At 36.2% G+C, this 7,806-nt stretch overlaps 1 protein-coding gene across 1 annotated transcript in view; it reads right to left on the minus strand.

Annotated features, from left to right (window-relative positions):
* Positions 1-7,806, minus strand: part of FOXP2 (forkhead box P2) — a 572,606-nt gene that overhangs the window by 346,405 nt on the left and 218,395 nt on the right. The window lies entirely within an intron of this gene.

Raw genomic sequence — 7,806 nt, forward strand, 5'->3', positions numbered from 1 at the left:
ATAAGAGAAATGTAATTTTTGTTTTCTCAAACAAATTTGTTATGTGAAACAAATTTCATGAAGTTCAACACAGCCATCTTTACAATGAAACTACTATGAAATTGAAGGGGAAAACAAGCTTCAAAAATATATTAAGTACTATGGTTAATGCAACTGTGCATAATTCTGTTGGTTAAAAGTTAACTTTAAATCAAAATTCCTCTTAAAAGAAAAGACTTGAGTTAAAAACTTCTAACAAAATACTTTAAGTGAAAATTAATGATGACATATAAGCAAGTATCCCTTATTGAATGAAATAATGAATCTAATACTTAGCAATCAAAAGTTGATTCATTTATCTTATTGCTGGTGTAAATTTTACTTTTGAAACATACACATAAAAGTACACATATATCAGGATTAAGAAAGGGATATGAAAGAAGGCAACTTCTAACCCAGAGGATGTCTTATGATATTATTATAACATTTCTAATGTATCATAACAGTTTTAAAAATATCAAGTAAGAATTACAAACAAATATATGAAGACAAATTGGACAATCTGGAATAAACAGATACATTCTTAGAAATATACAATCTCCCAAAACTGAATCAGGAAGACTCAGAGAATCTGAAATGATAGATTACTACAAGTGAAATTGAAGCAGCAATAAAAAACCTCCCAACAAATAAAAGTCCTGGACTGGATGGCTTCACAGGTGAATTTTACCAAACATTCAAAGAAGTAGCACATACCCTCTCAAACTATTCCAAAAAATTCAAAAGGAGGGGAAACTCCCAAGCTCATTTTACCAGGCCAGCATTATCCTGATTCCAAAACCAGATAAAGACATTACAAAGAAAGAAAATTATAAGCCAATATCCTGGATGAAAATAGATGCCAAAATCCTTAACAAAATATTAGCAAACCAGATCCAGCAATATGTTGAAAGGATCATTTACCATGAACAACTGGGATTTATTCTGGAGATGCAAGGTTGGTATAATATCTATAAATCAATAAATGTGATGCACCACATAACAAAATGAAGGGTAAAAGCCACATGATTGTACAAATAGCTGCAGAAAAAAGCATTCAATAAAATCCAGCACACGATTCTCAGAGACAGAGGGGATATACTTCAATGTACTGAAGGCCATATATGACAAACCTACAGTCAACATCATACTCAATGGGCAAAACTAATATTTCCCTTAAGATCAGAAACAAGACAGGGATTTCTGCTTTCACCACTCTTATTCAGTATAGTACTGGAAGTTCAGGCCACAGCAATCAGACAAGAAAAATAAATAAAAGGCATCCAAATTGCAAAGGAGGAAGTAAAGTTGTCATTATTCAGAGAAGACCTAACATTGTACATAGAAAACCCTAAAGACTCCCCCAAAAAGTTACTAGATCTAATAAATGAATTTGACAATGTTGGAGGATACAAAATTAGTGTTCAGAAATTGGTGTCATTTTTATATCCCAATAATGATCTATCAGAAGGAGAAACTGAGAAAACAATCCCATTTACTATTGCAACAAACAAACAAAAAATAAGGTACCTAGGAATAAGTTTAACCAAGGAGGTAAAAGACCTGTACTTGGAAAACTGGAGGACATTGAATCCAGAAACTGAGGAAGATACAAATAACTGGAAGCATATACTGTGTTCATGGATAGGAAGAATTAACATCATTAAAATCCATATTACCCAAAACAATATTTAGATTCAACACAATTCCTATTAAAATACTAATACTATATTTCACAGATCTGGAAGAAATATTTTAAAAATCTGTATGGAACTAAAAAATCCCCTGAATATCCTCCGAAATCTTGAGAAAGAAGAACAAAATTGGAAAGTATCACAAAATTTCATATCAAACTATACTACAAAGCCATTGTAATCAAAACTGGCATAAGAACAAAGCATATAGATCAATGGAACAAAACAAAGAGCCCAGATATCAACCAACTCCTATATGATCAATTAATATTTGACAAAGGAGTCAAGAGCATACAATGGAGTAAAGGCAGTCTTTTCAATAAATGGTGTTGGGAAAATTTGACAGGTACATGCAAAATAAATGAAACTAGACCATCAACTTATACCATACACAGGAATAAACTAAAAATGGATATAAGACTTAAATGTAAGTTGCAAAACCTTAAAAATCCTAGAAGAAAACACAGGTAGTAAAATTTCACACACCTCTCATGGCAATATTTTTGCCAATATATCTCTTAGAGCAAGGGGGCAAAAGGTAAAATAAATAAATGGGACTACATCAAATTAAAAAGCTTTTGCACAACAAAGGAAACCATCAAAAAATAAAAAGGGATTCACTGCATGGGAGAACATATTTGCCAATGAGACATCTGATAAGGGGTTAATTTCCAAAATATATAAAGAATTTATACAACTCAAAGCCAGGAAGAAAGCAAATAAATAAAAAAAAAACGAGCAAAGGACCTGAACAGACACTTCCTAAAAGGACATACAGATGGCCAGTAGACATATAAAAAAAATGCTTAACCTCACTAGCCATCATAGGGATGGCAAATTAAAACCACAATGAGATATCACTTCACACCTTCAAAACGCCTACCATTAATAAATCAACAAACAACAAGAGCTGGCTAGGATGTAGAGAAAAGGGAAACTTAGCGCACCATTGGTGGGAATGTAGAATGGTGAGGCCACTGTGGAAAACAGTATGGATTTTCCTCAAAAAATTAAATTTTGCCCCAGTGATCCCAATTTTGGAAATATATCCTAAGAATCCTGAAACACTAGTTCAGAAATATATATGCATCCCTATGTTCATAGCGGTATTATTTACAATAGCCAAAATCTGGAGTCAGCCCAAGTTCCCATCAGCAGATGAGTGGATAAAAAGCTGTGGTACATTTACATAATGGAATAATACATGGCTGTAAAAATGAAGGAAATTTTACCTTTTGCAATAGCATAGATGGGCCTGGAGATTATGCTAAGTGAAATAAGCCAGTCTGAGGAAGATAAATACTATATGATCTCACTTATATGTAGAATATAATAAACAAAATAAATGGATGAACAAAACAGAAGCATAGGCATGGATACCTGGAACAGACTGACAGCTGTCAGAGGGGAGGCGGTAAGGGGGACTGGTGGAAAGAATGTGAAGGGATTAGGCAAAGAACATATATGCATAACCCATAGGCACACACAACAGTATAGTGATAGCCAGAGGGAAGTATGTACAGGGGCTGGGTGTGTGTGTGGGCAAAAGTGGGGAAAGGGGGCATCCGTAATAGTGTCAACAATAGACACCAAGTTACCAAATATCAAGTAAGACTAAAACTTTAAAAACAATTTATGGGAAAAACTGGATAGCCATGATTTACTCAGTTGTTATGCTTTTTCCTTATTAATACTGAAGAGAATTAACTTGCCATCACCTGTTGGACCTACATCCCGTTTTTGTCTTTCATTTCTAATCACATCCTTCTGAAAGGTGAGCTCAGCACCAGAAACAACAATGCATATTTAATTTGTTTAAACATCATAATATTAATGCATTTATATTTTAAGGCACTCACAATATGCCACTGACACATTTTCCTCCTAATAATGTAAACTTAGCATGTTTGTTATTTTGTAAATCATCCAAAAACCTATACCTAATAGTTCCCACTCAGTCCGTTGTTTATTCACAACTCTTAACTTTCATAACAACTTGTACATGTTTATAGCATAACAGGGCACATATTTAATTGAAATTATTTGTTAAAATGTCTTCTCTTCTGCACTTCTGAAACAGAGACATGACTTACTCATCTTTGCTTCTTTAACAACAAGCCAAGTGCTTTACATATAAAAGGTGTTTAATAAGTGAACACCTAAACACCATATAGAAGAAAGAATGGATGAATCCCTATAAAATGTCACTTTGTTTTGGTCTATTAACCTATTGAGACCTATTTGAATAAGGGTTATATTAACCATACCTCCTACTTTTCTATGGTCTTCATATTTGATAATCAGGCCTCCTATATTTTTCTCATCCAAAGACATTAATCCTAGCCAGAAAAATTGGGAAAGAAAAATAAATAGAAGATATCCAAATTGAAAATGAAGAAGTAAAACTTCCACTATTTGCAGATGACTTGATGTGATATATAGAAGACCTTAAAGACTTCATCCAATACTGTTAGAATTAATAAAAAAATTAAGTAAAGTTTCAGAATACAAAGTCAATACTCAAAAATCCATTGTGTTTCTTTACAGTAATAATGAACTATAAGAGACACAAGTTTTAAAACAATCCCATTTATAATTGCATCAAAAATAAAATAAAATACCTAGTAATAAATTTAACCAAAGAGGTAAAAGACCTGTATATTAAAAACTATAATACATTAATGAAAGAAATGAAGGTGACACAAATAAATGAAAAGATATTTTGATACTCATGGATTGGAAAAAACTAATATTGTTAAAATGTCCATACTACCCAAAGCAATATACTTCTTCAGTGCAATCCCTATCAAAATTATAAAGGTATTTTTCACAGAAATCAAGTGAGAAACCCTAAATTTGTGTGGAACCACAAAAGACCCTGAATAACAAAGCAATCTTGAGAATGAAGAACAAAGCTAGAAGCATTGTGCTCTATAATTTCAAACTAAATTGCAAACTTACAGTAATCTAAAGAATATGGCACTGGCATAAAAACAGTCACATACATAGTTCACTCCAAAACAATCTCATCTGAGACATAAAAAAGGAACAAATAGAGAGCCCAGAAATAAACCCACAATGTGTGGTCAATTACTTTATGACAATGATGCCAAGGATACATAGTGGGGAAAGAACAGTCTCTTCAGTAATGTTGGGAAACTGAATTGCCACGTGCAGAAGACTGTAATTGGACTGCTATATTACACCATACTCACAAGTTAATTCAAGCCAGTTTAAAGATTTGAATGTAATACCTGAAAGCATAAATCTTATAGGAAAAAAAAAACCATAGAGGGCAATCTCCCCAACATTGGTCTGGGTGATGGTTATTTTAATCTGACATCAAAAGCAAAAGAAAGAAAAACAAAAATGAACAATTGGTGCTACATCAAACTAAAAAGATTTCTGCATAGCAAAGGAAACCATCAACAGAATGAAAAGGCAACATACTGAATGAAAGAAAATATTAGAAATCATATATCTGATAAGGGGTTAATATCCAAATAAACTCTACAAAGAATTCATGCATTTCAACAACAAACAAAACAAAACTCAAAAAATTCAATAAAAAATGAGCCTACGAGCTAAGTAGACATTTTTCCAAAGAAGATATACAGATTGACAACTGTTAGAGGGGAGGGAGATAGGGAGAACTGGATTAAAGAAGGTAAAGAGATTAGCCAAAGAACATATATGCATAACAGTGTGGTGGTGATGGTCAGAGGGAAGAGGGGGTGGGGGCTAGGTGGAGGGGGGCAAAACGGAGGGTGGGAAATGAGGACATCTGTAATAATATCAACAATAAAAATAAAGTTAAAAAATGTAGAAACACACACTAAAAGAAAAACATACAGATGGATAACAGGTGCATGAAAATATGTTCAACATCATTAATAATCAAAGAAATGCAAATCAGAAACACCACAATAGGAGAGCACCACACACCTGTTAGAATGGCTATTATAGAAAAGACAAAAATAACAAGCAGTGGCAAGGACATGGAGAAAAGGGAACCCTTGTGCACTGCTGGTGGGGATGTAAATGTTGCAGCCACTATGGAAAACAGAGTTAAATCTCACTTTAAGAGTCTGGCATATGAATTACCAAAATGTAACCAAAATGACTATCCATGCTGAAAAGTTGATAGCCAAATAAGAGAAGCAGGAAATTCAGGACAGTAGGAGAATCAAGCACAAAAGGACAGTTTTTAAGGGTACTGGATGTACCTTTCCTATAGGTTTTGAGCAATATTAATCACCCTTTCCACAACTAGCCCCGGCTGTCCCCTTCAATAGGGTACTAGTATAACACTTGTTGCATATAGATACACAAAGTCTAACCTGTCTCCCAAATATCAGACCAAAGGTTAGTGATTAAAAAAACACACACAAACACAATCTAAATGACTTGCCACAAATAAGAATAAGCTCTGTGGCATGTTTCAGTCACTGAAATGCAGATCCAAAATGCTGTCTGCATTTCCTTCCAAAACAATCTCATCTGAGACCTAAAAAGAAAAAATCTTTACAGAAATTCTTGTACTTGATTGCCGACACAAGTATGTTATTTTTTAAAAATGAATTTTTGTTCTCTTCCTCCAGGACAAAGGTACCTGCACACATGGTTACTGAATATTCTGGTACCTTTGCAGAACAGGACCCAAGCCCAAAAGCCTCCCCATGGGACAGGTAAACCAAAGGGAGAGACAAGTCTGATCTCAGTCCAGACCTGAACCACCTATGGAGGGCAAACTAACCTGGTACTGGCTGACTCCACAGAGTTGACCCACACAGGTCAGGCTCAGAGCTCAGTTCCCCAGGAGCTTGGCATGGTCTTGAGAGAGTGGACATTATATTTATTTCCCTAAATCCTAGAAGGGGAGGGAGCTGCTTCTGATGATAGAAGAGTATTTTTTCGCCCTGGCCGGTTTGGCTCAGTGGATAGAGTGTTGGCCTGCGAACGGAAGGGTCCCAGGTTTGATTCTGGTCAAGGGCACATGCCTAGGCTGCGGGCTCAGTCCCCAGTGTGGGTTGTGCAGGAGGCAGTTGATCAGTGATTCCCTCTTATCACTGATGTTCCTATCTCTCTCTCCCTCTCCATTCCTCTCTGAGATCAATAAAAATATTTTTTTTTTTAAAAAAAGAGTACTTTTTTCACCAGTATAATACTCTAAAACACAGCAAACAAAGGTTAGGATATCAGTTCCAGATAAGGTCGTGTATTATAAAATAATTACAAAAGAGTGACTTATTTCCCCAAAGAGCAAAATTCAAGATTGCAAGCAGTTATAGGAAAAGCAATAGCAATGCTCACTTATTTATACATATGAAAATAATTTTAATTGTCATTAAATGTATATACCAAGCAGTGATCATACATATTTTTACCACAATGTGCTTTTTCAAAATACCCCATATTTTAAAAGAACTATTAGAAAAGCAAATGACTTTTCCATGTATATGATTTAAGAACTTTTAATGGCCCCCTTCCCCCCAAAAAGCAAGCAAACAACACACAAAACTGAGTATGTCTTCACAGAGACTATTAACTTCTTTAACAAATTATATGATACTAGTGGCCTGGTGCATGAAATTCATGCACATTAAAAGGGAAATAATTAAAGGAAATATTTTAATACTAGAGGCCCGGTGCACAAAAATTTGTGCACTCGGGGGGGAAGGGGGGTTCCCTCAGCGGGGCACTGCCTGTCATGCACAGAGCAGGGCGGATCGGGAGGTTGCGATGCCACCCCTAGTCACGCTCAGGGTACGGCCGATTGGGGGGTGGTTGTACCGCCCCCTGTCACACTCAAGGCAGGGTCAATAGGGAAGTTGCGGCGCCACCTCCTGTCACGCACAGAGCAGGGCCGATCAGGGGGGTTGGGGCACTGCCCCCTGTCACGCACAGAGCGGGGCCCATCAGGGGGTTGAGGAGCTCCCCCCTGTCACTCACAGCGTAGGGCCGATAGGGGAGTTGGGGCACCGCCCCCTGTCACACACAGAGCAGGGCGGATCAGGGGGTTGGGGCGCTGCACCCTGTCACACTCAGGGCAGGGCCAATGGGGAGGTTATGGCTCTACCCTGTCATACACAGA

This window comes from Myotis brandtii, unplaced genomic scaffold (assembly GCF_000412655.1).
Source record: "Myotis brandtii unplaced genomic scaffold, ASM41265v1 scaffold162, whole genome shotgun sequence".
In the NCBI taxonomy this organism is placed as follows: Eukaryota; Metazoa; Chordata; class Mammalia; order Chiroptera; family Vespertilionidae; genus Myotis; species Myotis brandtii.